The sequence below is a fragment of the Trematomus bernacchii genome, unplaced genomic scaffold (genome assembly GCF_902827165.1).
Source record: "Trematomus bernacchii unplaced genomic scaffold, fTreBer1.1, whole genome shotgun sequence".
Taxonomy (NCBI): domain Eukaryota; kingdom Metazoa; phylum Chordata; class Actinopteri; order Perciformes; family Nototheniidae; genus Trematomus; species Trematomus bernacchii.
The window spans coordinates 9,921,281-9,941,004 of record NW_022987547.1 but is presented as its reverse complement, the minus strand read 5'-3'; the positions used below and the strand labels follow the sequence as shown (position 1 = coordinate 9,941,004).

Genomic DNA, 19,724 nt, shown 5'->3' with positions numbered 1-19,724 from the left:
GAAAAGTCTGTGTCACAGTCTGAAAAGCGTCCGAGAGGCTTTGTTCTCGGACATTTGCCTCTGTTATCCGTCTGAGGGCTGTCACACAAAAAACTAAAGTTTGAACACATTTCAATCTAACGTTATTTTTCTTGATTTAATTTGAACTCAACCTATGAATCCAGCCAAAAACAAAAATGCACAGTAGATTTGATGAATGAACAAATTCTTTATCCGTACCATAAGCAAAGGAATAAAAAAAGCCTATTTAGCTGCCAACAGGACTTTCAAGCTGAAGAATGTGCTCATTCAAAAAGATAGTATATCATTTTTTCCCATCTTTCAAACAGTAGTTCCAGTTTCGAATAAGAATATGAAGCGATCGCAGACAGAGAGCTCTTACTGGTTGTGTCCTTTGTTTATACTTTCTGGTACATGAATTACAGTAAGTCACTGAAATTTGGTCCGTTAGTGAGTCGTAATGTTAGTTTTGGTAGCTTTCCAAATTAAATGCTCATCCCTACCCTCCATCAACCTCTGAGTTTCATGTCAGTGAGTTACTGTGGTTTTACAACTTGTCAGAGAGCAAAACCGAAGCTCAAACTGTATCACATCCATGTGAAATGTGACAGTGTCCAGCAGCGTTTTCTCATGTGGCCTTTTGTTCTTAAAGGGGACCTATCATGCAAAATGCACTTTTTGATGTATGTTATACATAAATATGTGTCGGGGAACTCACGCAGCGTCAGAAAATAAAACCCTCTCTCTTTTCCTCCGTACCCAAATCTCTAAAAACAGGGCTACAACGGAGCTGATTCAGATTTGTGTCCGATATGACGTAATATCGGAAATGTAGGCTGGCTTTACACCCACGACCCTATCGGAAACGTTGCTATCAGAAACAATGCCCGACTGTTTTGGACGTAATATGGTCGGGGCATGTTTACATTAGCATCGCTAACACTCAGAGCTAACCTGTACTGCACAGAGCATGTGTGTGAAGAAGCAGGAAATAAAAAGGAACTCACCTTGTGGTATAACCGGCAAGAGAGAAAGCCTTTGAGCTCCATACTGTTTCAGAAATAATCCTTGATAATCCATGATATGGCGTTTCATCACCGCAGTATCTGCCGGTCGCATCTCCCGCATGAGCTCAGCCCCCTCCTTTAAAAAAAAAATAAAAGCTTTATACCCCAAATCAGCACTTTTGAAACAGAGGGATATGAGGCATGGCTAGAATGGGTGATCTGTTTGGTATTTTGAACAAAACACTTCATAGACATGTTTTTTATATATTTTTATATATCTGAGACCTATGCTATTGCCTAAAAATAGCATGATAGGTGACCTTTAAACCACTGATTTAACTCTCCTAACCCTCCACAGAATGATACAAAACCTTCGTACTCTCTTTATGTGTGTGTCCCCCCCCCCCATGTGGGGCAGTCATGCACACTGATTAGATTAGGCAGCGCTTGAGCTAATCACCCTTCCCTCCTCTGCTTACTCCTCGTCCTCCATTTTCTCCGACTCTCTCCCCGTCCTCTCGGCCCCCCTGTGGCTCCCAGAGATGAGCCTCTCCTGGGGGTACATCTACCTCCAGCGGCTCTACAGCCTGCCGTTTACTGGGAAACCAGCAGGGTGGGGTCCTCCATAATAACAAAGCCCTCATCCTACACTTGTCCCCTCTGTCTATTGAGGGTAGGCCTGTGTGGAACATAGCCTCTCCAATAGAAAGAGACATCCAAAGAATGACTTGTGGAGGGCAGAGAGGGGGGAGCTGGACCCTCCTGTCGGGTGAAATGAGGAGAAAGAATCTGCAGTGGGTTTAGTTCCTTTGTGGTGAGCGGGGGGTCAGTCTCAGGGGAAAGCACGGCAGACGGACGGTGCGTTTTGCAGCTGCATGGCCCCCAGCACTATATCTAGTCCCTGAGCAACTGCAGGCTCATTAAACTCTGCTTCTTGTGTTCAATTCAGTTTATGTCTCTTATTCAGCGTTGCATCTCCTGTGTTTTCCTTCCTGCCAAGCATCCTGTATTTTTCTTTTAACCAGTTAGTCTTGTATCAGACATGTTTGAATATTGATTAGCTGGAACCGTAGTCACTCGGGGAGCTCAGGCTCACAGCTGTATGCTAATCATTAAGGGTTATGACCCTCCACAATAGGCAGTCTGTGTGTAATGTGCGATAAGGCGGTATCATATGCTCAGTTTGGCTTAGGTCATGGAAAAGGCTGTAAGCTGTATGGAGCAGAATACACAAGATTGCACATTGTGTTTGTGTAACAGCTGAATGTCATAATTTGCTATCAAGCTGTAGTTGGTTCACAGTTTGTTTTAGAAAAAGAAAATCAGCACAAAGAGATTTAGTCTATGAATTAATTTCTTTGTAAACAGGGGTTGCAGCTTATTATTTTTCATTGACAAAGTTTCATCTTTAAACAAATAGTTTTACATTTTAGGGAAATATATTCACTTTCCATAAACAAGAGCGATACCACTCTCATATCTATGCTAATTGTGAAACTAGAGCTAGCAGGATGTTAGCCAAGCTTAAAAGCTAATCAGGGCTCTTTCCAAAGGTAAATCAAATAGAGGACTAACACCTCTAAAGCTCACTTATTAACACCCTGCATCTTGTTTGTTTAATCTGTAAACAATGTAAGTATTACACAAAGTTATCAAAAACCACTAGCCTCCTGCTTCTATTTTTTCTAAGTTAAGCTACGTATCTGCGTGCTACAGTATATCCTAGCAAGAAAGGAAATCCGATAATATATTGAACTTTTGCTTTAATAAAAAGTCTACATTTGGTGGAAATAGTACGGGTTCAATGGTACAAATGATATAAACTGATCAAAAAAAGTAAATACTCACATTTAATTGTCATTTTTGTTAGATAAATGAAATCTTTCTGTCTAAGTTTCATCATGCGTTTAAGATCACTCCACTCTTTTGAAACAACAGACACGTGTATGTGTCTCTATCGCTATCCTTTTTATTGTCTGCTAGTCTAAAATCAATCAACTAAACAACTCCAGTCATTTAAGGGAAATATTGATTTACCTTTTAAGCCTAGCTCCAAAAATCCCCTTGTCATACTGGTCAAGCTTCCACTTTCGCTTGCTTTTACTGTAACTTCTGAGCACAGAGGTGTCATTTGTAATATTGTTTCCATGAGGACGGTTTCACCAGCACCATAGAAACAATATTGTGTTTTGGACTGGACGGTCACCGGTCATTACCAGTCCTGCACCACTGGTAGCCAGAGAGCAGCAGGACCAACGGCTCAACGCTCCCTCTGTCTTTCTCTGCATCCTGTCTTGGCCGATTTTTTAATAGTGGTGACTCATGCTAAAATATAAAGCAGGTCACTGGTTTGACCTAATCCTGCTCACATTACCAACTGTATTCACAGTAGTTGACCGTTTTCCCCCATTAGTAACTGTTTTTATAGTTGTAAGAGTTTCCTTTCTCCAACAGTTTTATTTCACAACGGTAATGTTGATTTTTAAACACAGAAGCAGGCTCTCTCATTTTTAGACGACAACCATCAATTCACACTACAACATCTATACATGGGTAATATCAGATTATAAAATTAAATCCTTACACCCTTTTGTGTTTTTTTGTTTTTAAAAGTCTCAGTTTTGGGGGAAAAGGTTTAGCAGAACGTTTTAAGGGGTGCTTGTGTGCAAAACCTTGGAAACTTCTGTCAGCTTTTCCTCTAATCTCCCCTCTGGTCATTGAGCAAAGGTCTGTCTAATGGCCTGTGCAGCTGTGAATTGATTTGTAGTGTGAGGGCTCTGCAGGTGAGGGTGACCACTCCACTGAATTGGGATGGGATAATGTTACAGCACCTGTGGGACCACACAGTCACAAACTTCAGCACAAAAACTAGCCTTGTTGTGAGAGTCTTTTACCTCCATGTTTTGTGGGTAAATTGGGAGAAAGACTTATTCATTCCCTATGATTTTAAAACAAGATCAGATCATACACCCCAAAGCTCCAGCCATTATAACAAGCTGATACAAACAGGGGTAATTGAATTAAATCGGCATTTGCCCGGCTAGTTTTCCCAGACACAGATACATCCTGTTTGATCCAATCTCAGGTACGTATGATCAGCACCGACATGGCTCCGGTTAAATAAACAGTTTCAGGTTCAACCCAGAGTCAACTCTCCCTTCTACACTGAACTCATAACCTTTAAATTAAAGTTATTTACCAAGGGAAAGCATCTTTGAAAAGAGTGGGTGTTTCTATGTAATATTTACCCCCAACTGTCTTGATCGGGTTGACATTTTGCTCAACCGAAGCCTTCATAAAAGATGCATACTTGCAGGGGATGAGGCATTTCTTTGTTTGCTGTTGTCATTTGGGCCGGCCTTCGACAGCTAAGTGGTATTTGTACATCTGAAGACAGCAGGGATTACGCCGTCCCTCGCTGCGAGGCAGAAGGGAGAGTAAACACAGGCTCAAGAAAAGTGATTCACAGAGGGCAGTAATGATAGTCTGAAGAGACAGAGCGGGGCACAAAGGAAAACAAGTTTCAGAGAAGAAAGAGTAGAGTAGAAAATAAATGACTAAAAGAAAAAGAGAAGGTTAAGCTTTTGTTTCACAATTAAGTTCAGCGGCTCTGGTCAGACATCTGTGATCCATCTCCCAGGGGCAAGAGTCTGGAGCTGCCTTTGTGCCCCCTTCCTCCCCCTCCTCTGTCTTCTCCCCCCTACACCAGCGCCATGACTTCCCTTTGACATCCTCCGTGCCCCAGAGATCATTCACTCTGTGGGGAACCACTTTTTTAATAGCTGCCTCTGACCTCCACAAGTCATGTCTGTCGAATATTTACATCTGAGAGGCTCATTTCCACACTGATTTGGTTTTGAAAAAAAATATATATATTGTTTTTCCTCTGATTTGCCCTTCTTTTCCAACTAAGCTGACTTTTTTGACTATTTAACAGAACCCATTTGGTAAACCGTCTCCAAAGTGCATTGATTTTAAAATACCTGTACTGTCATTTAGGTGCAAAATGAAGCTATTCCAAAAGGCAGTTGCAAGACAGACATGTGATAAACCTTCAACAAACAGTGCCGGTTGGTTGAGACAACTGCGTGAATGTCTTCGTATTCTGTTTTGGTTTGGCTGAGCACACATTATAGGTGTTCATTGTAAACATTTTCTCTCCTGATTTCATTTTTAAAACCTCAAGACACCGATCTGACTTATAGAAATGAGCCAGATAATGTCATTTATAGCAGAAATGTTACATATTACAAAGACAAAAAAACAGTTAATTGTTCATGTCATGTGATTTTAGTTCCATAATCCATTATTAAGTTGGTTGCTGACAGCAATCCTGCAGATCAGATTGATGCGTTGAACCCTTTAATTTGTGGCTAAAACATCACTAAACTAAGGGCACAAAGAGTAACATGTCAAATAATGTGTTATTTTGAGAACTTTAAAGGGTGGTTCACCTAAATTATACTTCTTACTTACCTCTAGTGGGATCTAGCCACAGACCTCGCTGTAAATGTTTTTTTACTGGAACTACTTTTCACCTAAGAAATAGTCCCTATGAAAACTGTTGACATAGTAACACTAGGACACTGTTTCGTTAATTATTCCTCGCTAAAATGTCGCTTCTGATTGCATTTAGCATCACAAAAAGGAATATGTTTACCTTTCTTTGATTAGGAAGGAAGCAGAAATCTCAGGGATGTATGTTTTTGTTTTTCTGATGAATTGAGCGGAAAATGCAAGGTGTGGACTATAAAACTTTCAACACCTAAACGGCAGCTAAATTCAGGCAGTTTAATGGCCCTCATGCACTTTCCAGATCATGTAAACACTTAGCATCTTCTCAGGATGGTTAGGCACGGTAAAGCAGCCGTTAAGGCTCCGTTACTGAAGGGCCATTAGATTCCTGGGGGCCAATGGCCCGTGACACTAAGTGGGAATCTTTATCACTGTGGGTTCACAGGTTCAGAGGCTAGACAGGAAAGATGATGCCTCTAAAAGACAATTACAGACATGATAACACAATCGAGCGAGGCTGCAGCACATATACTTTTGAGAAAGGAGGGGTGTGTGTGTGTGTTTGAACTCATGTGAAACCTCTTTGCACATTATGTCTGTCATCATGTCTGGGAGAAACTTGGCGCGCATCCAATTCAGAGAAATGACCCTCCTATCCACATTAAAGGGCACTTAATACACCTGTCTGTTATCATATAAAGAAAGAGAGAGACCTTTCAGAGACCTCAAACATGACTTCACCACATCTGAACAAAGAAAATAAGTTGAAAGTCAGTTAAAAGTCATATGTTTTGAATCTCTTCTTCTTCTTTGATTCCATATCTGGTACTTTTTTTTTGCCTTAAAAGCGCTTTATCTCTAATAAGAATTATAAACCAGCCTCGCTGAATGCAGCCATCTGTTGTGTTTAACATTCAGCTAACAGACTAATCACTGCAAGGTGATGTCATCTGTGTGTGCGGTCTGTGGTTTACGGGCAGAAACACACACACACAAATGTATATGCATGTATGTAAGCACACACACACACACACACACACGAGAGGAAATTGGATAGAGAGTGTGGATAACCATTGCATTAGTGCAGAGTGTGTAATCAGCAAACGCCTGAGGGAGTTAAGAGCACCTCGTGTTTTTACTTCACAGACCCAGGTCTTTTGGAACGGCTTGTGCTGCAGTGTTAAGTGTTTTTTTTTTAGGAGGTGGAAAGGGGTGTGTGTGTGTTTGTTTGTGTCAAAGATAATTAAAGAGATAACCAGGGAGATAGAGCTGGACGTTAGTGGTGTGAGATCATCTAAAAGGGGCATAAAGTAGCTGAATGATTTTTATGTTCAGATTATTCTTTTAAAGAAACTAATGACCATATTTAAAAAACACATCAGAAGTAAAGTCTTTCTTTTTCCTTCAAAGGTACGTGAAAACCTTCAGCATAGATTGTTTAAGCTGCAGCAGCTAAGGCTAACATGTTATGCAGCTTAAAGTATAGTAATATCAAAATCAAATAAATAAGTTTCCTTTAAATTCTGAATACAGCGACTAAAGCGTAGTGTTTTGTTTCCTACCGTAAAAAAGAAGTGGAAATGTGCTAGTGTTTTCATACTTGACCCCGAGTCTGCCTTTTTCTATTGCAGCAGTAGCATAGGCTTATGGGTAATGTAGTATTTAGATCTTTCCGTACCAAAATGACACAACATGCTTTCTAAGAAACAAAATCTGAATAATTAAACTTACTTTTATAGGTTTGTTAGATAATTGATCTGCCTCTGTTCACTAACATTGAGGATATCGTTTTTTCGAAAGAAAACTTAAATGCATATAAACCATCTTTATGAGCGTCAGTGAAACGGCGTTGTTTTTGGCCCCCAGTCACTGTCAGCAGACTGAGCTCGCACCTAAACCCGAAGCGGAAGCTGCACGGTTTCTCCTGCTCTCTTTGAAGAGCTCCTGGCACGGCTTTCAAAGCCCCTCTGTCTCAGCGCTGGCTCCTAAAATAATGTGCGGTAAATGTAATACAGCTGCCCAGCTGAGCGGGAACTGACAATGCTTATTATTCTCCAGAACAATAATTGCTTTTATTTATGCTTTTTTTGCGATTTTTCTATTCTACATTTCATGAATTCTACACGACCAAGTTAAGCGTCGTTATCAACTAACACTTTGTATTTAATTTCGGACTGGAAATATTGTCCCACATGTACGATACTCAATCCACTGAGCGGTTTATGTGGTGCTGATGCAGCAACAGTTTGATAGTCCTGTAAAAAATGTTCCAGTAAAACACACACACACACTCACACACACTGGCTGCGGAGCAAAATCATGAAGTCATTGTTGGTCGTGTCTGTTTTGTGTTGAATATGAATAGACAGCAGCTGTAATGTCCATTGATTGTTCCAGTCTTTAAACAGGGGGCTTACACTTACAAAATACGCATTGTATTTCTATAAACTCCAAAAACAGATGTTCAGATGAATGTTATTTCCTAAAAATCTAGTTTTTACACTCTGTACTTGAAGTATTTGGCTTTTGGATCAGGTGCACAAACATCTACCTGTGTGTATTTGTACTCTTTAAATATTTGCTCACGGCTCATTCTGCGATTGCTCTAAATAGCTTGTTTGAACACTTTGCAAAAGCAATGCATTGCAGTGATTTGTGTTAGAGAGAATGGGTCTGGTAAACTGGATGCTTCCTAACACCTGTGTTTTGTATGTTAGCCTCAGGGAGGAAGGGGGGGGGCTGGTTATTTTAATGAGAATACTCTGTTTAGCCTCACATGCCTCTCATTACTGCCCAGAGAGGGAACAGAAGAAAAGAGGATTGGAGCCATGAATGGTAAACAGATGCTCACGGTACCGGAGGATGCATTATTAGTGCTTGACGTGTCACAGTTTTAATAAGTCTACCTTGGTTTGAGATTAAACAGAATCCACAATTTGCCCCTGCATGTGCTACTGAAACACTTAAAGGAATAGCTTGACTTTTTGGGAAAGCAGTTGGAATTAGTTTCTTTCTAGGGCTTGAATTAGAAGACCAATACCTCCCTCATTTCTGTCACGAAGCTACAGTTAACGTACCCCAAAATAAAGACTAAAACCGAAGAAAGTTTGGCTGCAACCTCCATTAATAACAATAATTTTCACCATTGATACATGTGCCATACAATCACTTTCTTTATTACAATTACAATGTAAGTAAGTAAGTAAAACTCTATTTATATAGCACCCTTCTCAACACGAATGTACAAAGTGCTTTACATACAGTACACAATAGAAAATACAATGACTGACCAGACTGACCAGTTTACTGAATGGAAGTCCATGTTGTTGGTTAGCTGTCTGAAAAGCATCCTGATTGAATATGTTTGATTGATACATGGATAACTTGGATTTTCAAGATTATTTGTTTTAAGATACTGTAGCAGGAAAAAATGATTGTCAATACATACTTCCACACAAGAAAACGTCACTAAATGTCTTGTTTTGCACAATCAAAAGTCCAGAAACTAAAATAATGTAACGTACTATCTGATAATAGGAAGAACACCAGCAAGTTCTCACAATTGAAAACCTGAAACCATCAAAAGTTTGGCATTTCTTTTGTAAAAAAAACAACATTTTGACTGATATACTTATCATTGCAGCTCTAGGCCAAATGTAAAAACTATCAGTGCCTCCAAAGCTCAGTAATTAACATTTTATACCTTGTTTTAAAAAAAACTGAAACCAATACTAACTCCATGAAGTTTGTACTGCTGGGCCAAGACATAATCTGGCACTAACCCCCCAGTACAACCACAACTCTATGTATTAAAGAAATTAAACATAATAAGATAATAAGAGTTAATGGTAAGAGGTACGTCCCCTTGCTTTAAGTTGTATCTCTCCATATTAAACAGATATGAGAGTGATACCAGTGTCTCTCTTGGCAAGATAGCAAATAGGCTGATAAACCAAATTTTCCTTTAAATGTTGACAATCCATCTCCCCTGTTCCCACAGCCCCTAAATACTATAAGAAAGACCCTTTTGTGGTGGGCCTGGCTGCAGTGAGCATACCTACAGACATCCCCCCTGTCCCCACATAATAACCTGCCTCCAGCTGTGGAAGCTTCACCAGCTCAGCTCCAAACAACCAGTGCCTTAACTAAGAGGTATTTCCAAGTTTTATGCATTTTTTGGCATCACTTTAAATGGTCTGAGAAGCAGCTGGAATGCCACACTTTGGGAAAATCCCTTCAATTTTTGCATCCACTTCTGTAATTGGAAAATGCCCAACAAAGAGTTACCCTACAGAGGTTCTCCTCAGGACAAAACTCTACTGAGGAGATGGCTGTAGGAATATTATTATTTTTTTTTTTATTCACAATTTACCGCTATGTTTATTCGGCCCTTATCTCTGTGACTGAGAATTTCGTGGAACTTATCAGTAAAATTGAGGTTCCTGTTTTCATCCCCTGTGCTTCATCAGTTCACAGCGTGAGAAAAAAGATCAGCCAGGTGTGTAAACTACTCACAATAACATGTAAAATGACATTTCAAAAATCGAACTAAAACGCAGCAGATGTGACGTCAGTGTCAGGTCGTATAGGGTTCTTTCTCTTCCCATCTAAGTTAATAAAAGATACAGAAGTCTAAAAGTGTAATTCAATGATTTAGAGGCCTGCAGTGCGGTTGGTATGTTGTTTATTAGTGTAGGGATCCATGGAAAGCTTCTGTGGGTGTTTCTGTGTATTATTTCAGGCTTATTCCTCGGTTTTTGTGGCAAAATCACTGCTTGCTTTTCCACTGTTTAAACCCAACGCTAATGTTGATGATACCTTATTCGATTGCGTTTAATTTCCTTATCAGAATATCACTTTACATAAAAACAAAGTCGGTGTTTTTCGGAAAACGCCTGCTGCTGTAGGGCAGGCCAGGACATAAGAGGATAGAAACACAATACATTTATTCTTTAACATGTTTAAAAATAAATTGTAGCTCTAGAAGTCGTTTGTTTGGCAGAATGATTTACGATTGCCCGAGTACATTTGTGGTGAAATACATGTACTTCTAATCCATTACATTGGGCTACACACTTCTCATCTATTGAAACATTTAGCTAGAAATAATCTATATATTCAGCTTTTGAGATAAACAGCTACACAAAATAATGCAAACTGCGTCCAAGCCTCTACTTTAAATAAAATAACAAGAGAAAACTTTGTGAATATTTAAAGACATACAATTATGCAGTACATCACACATTTTGAAATGTTCTGCTTCTGGATGTGGCGCTTTTGGTGACAATTAATGTGCACTTCAGATTGGTTCATATTTAAACCTTTTATTTATTTAGGCAATCTAATGAGTTGGTGAGGCCTGTGTACAGAACAATTAAACCCATACATCTGGAGTATAGACAGTCTATGCTTAATTGATATACATTTAGTTTGTTTATGAGAACCACTGCTGTAGTGGATGCGCCCTGAGCATGCTGATAAATGGAAAGCATTGTCACAGAAACAATGTCTTCATTGTGACGTCAGTCTATCAGTACAAACATCCTCTTTTTGAGATATACCAATCTAATCTGCTCCATTTATCCAAGGGAAGTAATCATGTGCACTGTTATTGGAAGGCTCTGCAATCCTGTAAATGTTGTCACTATTGAGTTCAGACTATTGACCTGACTGTTAACCCGGGCTGAGTGCTGCTCTGTCTGTACAGTAACCAATAAAAAGACTCAACAGGGCCTGGTAAACTGGGAACAGTCGGCCATTAGTTAATCATCTACAGCCTGATGTATGTGTGTCATTAGTATGAAGAGTAACCTGATCTGCTGCTCACTATGTTGACTTTACAAGGCTCCTATTGAGTTTTCCTTAGTCAGCCCTTAAGGACAGATTGCATTCTTGGATCATGGATTAATTGATGCTGTGATTAAGTAGTCGTATTTGTAGCAGTGCTTCTGCTAACTGTTGTTGTTATTGAAGGGTCTATAGAAGAGAGATTACCTCCACCAATGTATGAAGACATTATTTTGCTTTTTTATGAAACACAACATTAAAGCAGCATGGTTTTCTGGCCACTTGGGGGCATAACGTAAACAAAACGTTGACATTTTCCTTTTAGTGTTGTTTAAGTGAACAAATAGTTGCAAAAGGCACAGGGCAAGAGTGTCATTCATTGTTCAATCTCTGTTGTAGCTCTGTTTTTGGTCTCCACCACCTCCTGATGGAAATATCTGGCTCTTTAGCTGCTCAATAATACACTGTGCTTAATAACTTGGGTCAACTGCTGTTTTAGTGCTGGGCAGGTCGTGTACAGTTAGTTTATCAAAGTTGTTTTTCTGGTGAGATGAACAAAAACTGTACATTTAAACGTCCTGTAAAACCTAAAGAGTGGGCTAAAAAATGTATTTTTAGAGCTGGGGGGGGAACTGTAGAGTTGTGTGATAATTCTCTGTGGGATTATCATTGGGGGAAACTATTCATTTGATACGTAGTCATTTGAACCACTGCTAATATATAGAAATATTGATTTGGTTTAACCTACAAGGAAAAGAGGGGGATGTTTCGCACAACAAGGCCATCTAGGCACTATTTAAACCATCATCGAGTGAATACATGTGATCATAAAATGAATACTTGCTTAATCAAAACAGCCTTTTGAGTTCTCACAAGTTGAAGTTAAGTAGAAGCAAAAAGCTGAAATGTGTTGTACACAAAGAAATGAGTTAAAGTTAGTTATCCGCCAGTTGGACCCATGTTTCAAGATCTCTGTTGATTTCAGATTTAAATGAGGTTGTGGGAAAATGGATTGTGGTTTTGAAAGCACCTTTCACACAGGGTTTATGATTTATCCCTCTTAGTGACTTGGCTGGATTATATAATCCTCACACAATGTGTTGTTGTGCTAAACATTATGCAACTTTCCCACAGGGACCCACGTCACATCAAACGAGGTTTGCAGGCATCAGCGTCTCTTTTTTTATGAACATGTGAAACAGTTTAAAGGTTTTCTCTCCAGGTGCAGCTGCTTGTCTGTCTCAGGTTTAGATGGAAAATACCAGTGAGCTAAAAAAAAGATGCTCATTAAAGTTGTGGAGCCACCAATGAGTGAAGTGTGTCTCTCCTGAGATGGGATGGTTTTGTGATTTGGACTCATCGCTGCATTGTCCTGCTGTCTCCACAGGTGGTGAGAGGACTCTAACGTCATCTGGATTTAACTGAAGAACTCGTCTCTGCGTCCACACCAGAGGTTTGTGTTGTTTTTGTCTGAGGTGTATTTGCCATGTAATTGCATCTCCACTCTTTAGTCCACACACATGTTCCTTTGTGGAGCTTTTCCTCTGGAGATGTAAGACCCTTTGGAGTTGTGTAGACTAACAAAACAAGCAGAAACATGGCTTCCTGCTTTTCTTGTTATATTATTGGGGTTCCTGGCACCTGCCTCTTACCGGTGGAAACACAAGCTGTTGTCATGGCCCCTATTGTACCGGCAGGTGTAACATCACTGCGTTAAAGTTAGCTTCTTACTGTGAGCAATTGCTTCCTACACACAGTCATCTGTGGAAGTCACAACCGTTTTGTTTTTCTTTATTTGGCATTTTCACTGCACTTTTCTCACTTGTTTTGAGTGGATGATGCACTGTTGAAGAGTTTGCACAGTTAACGTTTTGGAGTTGTTTTCTTTAGTTGCCAAGCCACCGTCAATCAAATCTGATCCACACGGATCTGAATACAAGCTTTTCTCTAAACTCTTTATGTATTGAAAAACTACCACGGATGTATTTAAATGTATCTGAACTAGTTTCTTATTTTGTTGTTGTTGAATTTGACATCCATTGCCTTCAATGTATTTATATAGAAATAGACATGCAGCTAAACACAGGGACAAAAAAGCTGAACACGGGTATCACATTTTAATTACTTTTTACACGTATATATATATATATATATATATATATATATATATATATATATATATATATATATATATATATATATATATATATATATATATATATATATTTTAAAGTGTAGATAGGCCGTACAACAACAACAACAACAACAACATTTACATTTGTAATTAGTAACACATGGTTTTGGCTTTTAATTGGTGCCTCACAATTTGAGATTGATTTTTTTTTGATACATTTAAAGGCATGTGGAGTTAAAATCAACCATTGATGTATAGCCAAACCTCATGCAATTTTATACAACAGCTATAAGCTTCTAGATTTCAAGGACAGCTCAGCATTTGCAATGCTGTTGAATTTTGTGTTTCGCTTAGAAGTGTTATTTATCTTATTATATGTTTCCACTTAACGACCCTATGAGTCATCTTGTGTCCCCTGTGTTAAATCCTCTGTACTGCTGCCAATGTGACCTTTAGTAAACTGAATAGGAAACCGCATCTTAATCAGCTCCAAGTTCATGCTGTTGTATCTACATTGTCTTCCACGCTGACTGTCCGGTGTGTTTATCAGGATGAACCAGGAAGTTGGGGGTGTTGGTGTGTGGGTGCATGTTTTTCCAATATGGAGGAAAACAACGTATTGAGAGATAATGTGCAGGGACCATCTGTGAAGGTCATTTCAAAGTGGAAAGCCCCCTGCTAAGATAACAAACAGAATAATGGTTTGTCACTTTGCTCTTAAAATAGGGAGACTTTATGTCAGCGGCCCACTTCCTGTTATCTCACACTTGTTTTTGACTTCACTTGTGTGTCTTTCACACATAAACGGGAACAGGCTGCCCCTTAGGTTTAACCTTTGAATTCAGTTTAAACACACTTATCAGGAAGTTTGATAAAAAACTAATATGTTATATGTTGATACCCTAAGCTGTTATCCAGAGATAATTTATTCTGGAAATATGAGACATGACACTTTTTTATACATCCTGCCATGTCAGCTTTTAATCAGACACATTTGTCCTATTGTGTCTGCAGGATACCACAGTGGTGTCCAGTGTGAAATAATCTTTTTATATGAAAAGCGGGACTCTTTGTCTGCAAGTGAAAGCATTTACACATCTCACTTTACCCCCCCCCCGAAACTGGTCTGACAATAGCAACACGCTTCTACATTTCTCAGCTTCTCACCTCTCCGTTTTGTCTTCCGCGTCTCCTTTTCACTCAGCTTCTCTCCTCATTTGTCTCCATCCTTCAGCTCCTCGCCTCCCACTCATGTCGTTACCGTGATTTGCCAAGGGCCTGCGAGCGGGGATGATATCACTTGATACTTTTATTATCCGAAACTCGAGAGAAACCCGGTGCCAACGTTCCTCGGCCGTGCTTACGTTTGATTTTTTAGGAGGGTATCAGGTTAAGCGTGCCCACAAACAGCAATGGTTCTGCCTCCCTAGGGGCGTTTTGATAAAGCGGCCATCTCAGTTTGCAGGGGAGTTAGGATTAAACTGCACTCATCGCAAGCACAAAACACGGTGAGAACAATGCCCTAGAGAAGAGGGCGAAATACCATCCACCCGCCTCAGCAGAGAGGCTGATTTCCTGAGTCTGGCCTGGAAAACAAAAGGGATTTGAAGTGGAAGGACTTTCCTCCTGCGACCCCTGTGTTTACGGTCCCCGGGGCTGTTTGAAGGGCTAAGGTGGGGCTGGAAATGATTAGGCATAATGGACACAGTGTTAGGCCTCAGGGCCCCCAAACTCTGCAGCTCTTTAACAGTGGGAACCAGAGTGAAGTGCCGGGCTCCTCAGGGCTCCCCAGTCAGCAGCACTCAGGAATTGGGTGTCAAGAATGTAGCTTCACATTTCTTGGTTATTATTCCTTTAACAAAAAAACTTAACCTCTGGCAAATGTCCAATATCTGCAAGGTGATATTCTGTCAAATGTATTGTTAATTAAATGTTGCATGGAAGGACGATTTGTAGTTAATGTACTGCTTAAACTGCCTTAGGCCCAGCAGGGATTTAAGCTACATGCTCATTTCAGCATGCTTAACATTATAATGTTCTCATGCTGATGTTTAACGGCTATAATGGTGACCTTGGTAACAACTTTCTTTGGTGTGTTGGCATGCTTTCTTCTGCTAATTGGCACTAAACACAATCACAAGTACAGCTGAAGTGTAAAACATTCTTAGGTTTTGAAGGAATTTGGACATAAACAAAGTATTTTATAAAGTGAATATTTTAGTTGGAATGCTGATACAGCATTATCTGTTATTCGACGCACGCAATTCTTTATTATTCCGCCGGGTTATTTTGCGCCTCTTCTTCTCCCACATTCCACATCGCAGAAACTCCGTTCAAACATCAAAACGTTCAGCTCGGTCGGGAATCGATGGCTATTACTTTTCTCATTCATAACTTTCATAATTCCAGAGATACATCTCATAATTCTTCAAATGTTTAACATTGAAGTCAATAGAGAAACTCTTCAGACTTGAAAAATCTTCATGCGACTTCAACTGCTAACTGTTCCTTCATACTTTCACTCAGAAACCTCATTCCAACTTTAAAATGTTACACATCTTTCTGACATTATTCATGTTAAACAACTTTTAAATCTGATTCATACTTTTAGAAATATTAAACATTGTTCAGACCTTGGTAAAGAGGCCTTCTTCAGATTTTAACATTAGTGTGTATTGAGCAGCTCGTTAAGGTGTGTGATCTCAAAGCTAGAGCGGAGGACAGCTTGAAATTCGCCTTCATATATATTTTTTAACCTGCCATAATTCCCAAACCCTACATTCCTGAGACATAATTTGTCATGACAAACGTAGGAAAACATCTCGTAGCTTGAAAAATGAAAACAAATTAAGCAAAATAATTAAACAAAATGCCTCTTGAGGGCATGAAGTGACAAAAACGTTCAACATGTCTCCATTAAAGCCAATTGTAAATTCAAGCTGATCTTTACTCGCAGCATTAGTTAATCTGCCAAAAAGGCCACATTATTAACCCGAAAGTACACAAAAAGCACACTTCAGATGCTCAACTTCCTTCAGATACTTCACGCGTTGAAATGTCACCGATATCTGTTACGGTTCTTCAACAAAACGTTCACATGTAAGAGGTTTATCTCTCATTCAGAACAATGAAAAGGCTCTCCTCTCACTGACTACTGCACATCACCATGGAAACCTTTGATCTCTGGACACGTTGTTAGCTCAAATATAAACACCTGTGTCATGGAACACGATGATGTCATAACTCCAACTGACATGCTCAGAGCAGCAGACTTCAGATAATGGTTAACAAAGCTCTACATCAAATCTGATGTTACGTAATGTGGTGTTACTATGGCAATGCATCCCTCGCCATAAAAGAGCAGCAGACTTCAGATAATGGTTAATGGTCCTGCCCTCAACAGCTCTACGTCAATTATGGGGTGTCATCATATGCCGTTTCCATGGAAACGCATCCCTCGCCATAAAACACGATGTCGCTGTAACTCCAATGGACACGGTCCGATCGCCCTCCAAACTTCGCTTGTATATCACTGGTCCATGCCTCAACAGCTCTACGCCAAATCTGAGATCTCACCATAGGTTGTTGCCATGGAAACGCATCCCTCGCCATAAAACACGATGTCGCTGTAGCTCCAATGGACACGGTCCGGTCGTCCCACAATCTTCACCTGTATATCACCTCTCCAAGCCTCAACAGCTCTACGTCAAATCTGACATCTCACCATATGCGTTAACAGTCCAGCCGTGAAGACATCTACGAGACAGTTTTGAGATTTCTTCAAATGCCGTTGCCATGGCAACACAATGCTCGCCATGAAACACGGTTTTCTCATAACTTCAGTGAAAATGCTCCAAACGGCCCAAAACTTCACAGGTTTGGGAACGATGCAGCCATCAACGCATCTAAGCGTATTATGGGGGTGTCATCAAATGCCGTTGGCATGGCGACAGATCATTTGCCATCAAGTTAGTTCAAAAGTTTGCAGTTCAAATATTCTGCTGCTTTTCCAAGCCTTTTTACTTTCTTGTCTTCACTCATCACACATTCAAGCCCTATCTAAATTCTTCACTTTCTTCTTACACATTACATTTCAGCATAGCAGTTTTGCGTCAGCTTTTCAGCTTAAAGCATTCCCACTAGCAATTTCTTCAGGAATTGCATTCTCTAGTTTGATCTGATGCTGGCCCTAGATTAAACTAATGGGATCATCAAATGTTTTACAATGTATCCTTAAGGGAAACATGAGTGTCTTGACCAAATGTTATGGTGATCCATCTAATTATTGGTGAGATATTTCAGTCTGTGATTAGTAATTCCCATACCGGGACAATAAAGTGTTTCGTATCGGTTTGTATCGTATAGTATCGCATTATATTATATCTTACGTCACTAGCATGGCAAAATCTGTTATCTACCACAGTTTTTAAGTTGAAACCCCCCGCAGTACTGTTTGTTTTCATGCAGAAACCAGTTCTTCTGTTTTGGTTTCCGAACAACAAACAGTAGTGACAGTTGCCCTGTGGCCATTGTTTGGTGTTATCTCTGTTTTGTTGCTGCTCCTCAGCCTCTTTAATCCTCGGCTCAAACGAGCAGGCGTTGACATTCAACTGCTCAGAGATGCCATGCAGACTGAGTCAGACCAAAGACAAAAAAACTCTCCTTTGTGGCACAAAACAATCTTTTCACTAGATGACTATCAGAGTCTGCGGCGGTCCTGTTGGCCACCCACTCTGAGACCGCTGCGATGTGTCAGATGCTCTTTGTTTTCCATCACCCTCTTAACCCTCGTGCTGTGGGCCCGCCATGCGAGGGCTGTTATGGTCAACACGAGAAGATGAGGGATTGTTGACCTCCGCCTTCCTCCACAGAGGCACAGCTGAAGAATTACCCCCCCCCTTCGCCTACTGCAGCGACTCCTGCTCCACCTCACCACTCAAACCAGACTGACACACAGTCACTCAGATCGTATAAGCAGATGTTGCCAGAGGGGAAACAGTTGACCACTCGCAGCGAGATCAAATAGAAGTGTGCATGTTTTGTGTGCCCAGGTTCACATGTGTGTTTTTATTATGTTCTATGCATGTATTTGGACTATAAAAAGACTCTTGGGAAAGGTGAAACTGTTTTCTTTTCCCCTCACACTGCTTGTTTCTCGAACTTTCCCTCTCAGTCGGAGGTGTTGTAAGGCCTCGGTGCCTCTGTTAGCTCCTCACCTCTCGCAGGTGTACTCCCTGCTGACCACAAGCCGTGGGATTGTTCCCCGCTCCGGTCTCTGCAGCGTTATTCATTTTTTCCCTTCCTCTCTCTTTCCCACGCTCCTGTCTTGCTTCCCCCGGAGCTCCAGTGTTGGGATTTCCTCAGCTTCAACACATCTGTGTGTTTATGCTCCAGCGGTACTCCCCACAGAAAGTTCATAAATTAACAAATATGCCGCAGAAATATCTCTCCCACACTAAGAGATGTTCATCCACCTCTTTTGACAAGACTACGATGGATAAAAATGATGTGGCGTGACCTCGCTGGGGAATTGTATCTGTCGGCTGTCGTATTAAATAAATGGATCGATGTCAGATATATGAATAAGGTGTTGGCAGTGAAGATATTGTATAGCAGGAAACATTTCATGCAGCTTAACGAGAGGTGTCCTTTCAGCAAGTGACTTTTAACACCTTCAATGTTTATGTTAGGATCATGAATGGAGATGGTACAGGGGCTTGATATTGTTATAGGACTGACCCAAATGTGGATGTTGCACATAGTATTGCAACTGACTTAAAACGATCTGGATTGAATCATCACTGAGACCATTTTTTGTACAGACAACATTTTTTATTTATTTTGAAGCTTTTGGGGGTTTTCCCATTCTAGTAGTTTGTTATATGTAAATGGCCTGCAAAGGCTACAATAAGATAAGATAAGATGGTACTTTATTGATCCCAATTTGGGATTTGTGTTGCAGCAGCATAAAAAGACAAGGCATTTTACAATAAAACAATACAAATTCAAAACTAGAAATAAACTAGAAAGTAGAAAATATACATGTTGAATTTAACAAGGTAGTATATATACAAAAATATATATACATAAATATATGACATATGTAATATTAAATATTGAACAGATTATATAAATGTACAATGTGGTTTTATTCCAAGAGAAACTATGGAGCAGAGAGTTCTCTTCCAGCCAGAGGTGATTTGTTGTACAGTTATTGCAGTGGGCAGGAATGTTTTCCTGTATTGGTCCTTGTGACAGCGGAGCTGCAGCAGTCTGTTGGA

At 40.1% G+C, this 19,724-nt stretch overlaps 1 protein-coding gene across 1 annotated transcript in view; it reads left to right on the top strand.

The window, feature by feature from the left end:
- Positions 1-19,724, top strand: part of lhfpl2a (LHFPL tetraspan subfamily member 2a) — a 44,077-nt gene that overhangs the window by 3,133 nt on the left and 21,220 nt on the right. Inside the window, exon 2 of the mRNA XM_034123510.1 lies at positions 12,697-12,762. The gene's annotated coding sequence lies outside the window, so the exon portion shown is untranslated. The remainder of the gene's footprint in view (positions 1-12,696; positions 12,763-19,724) is intronic.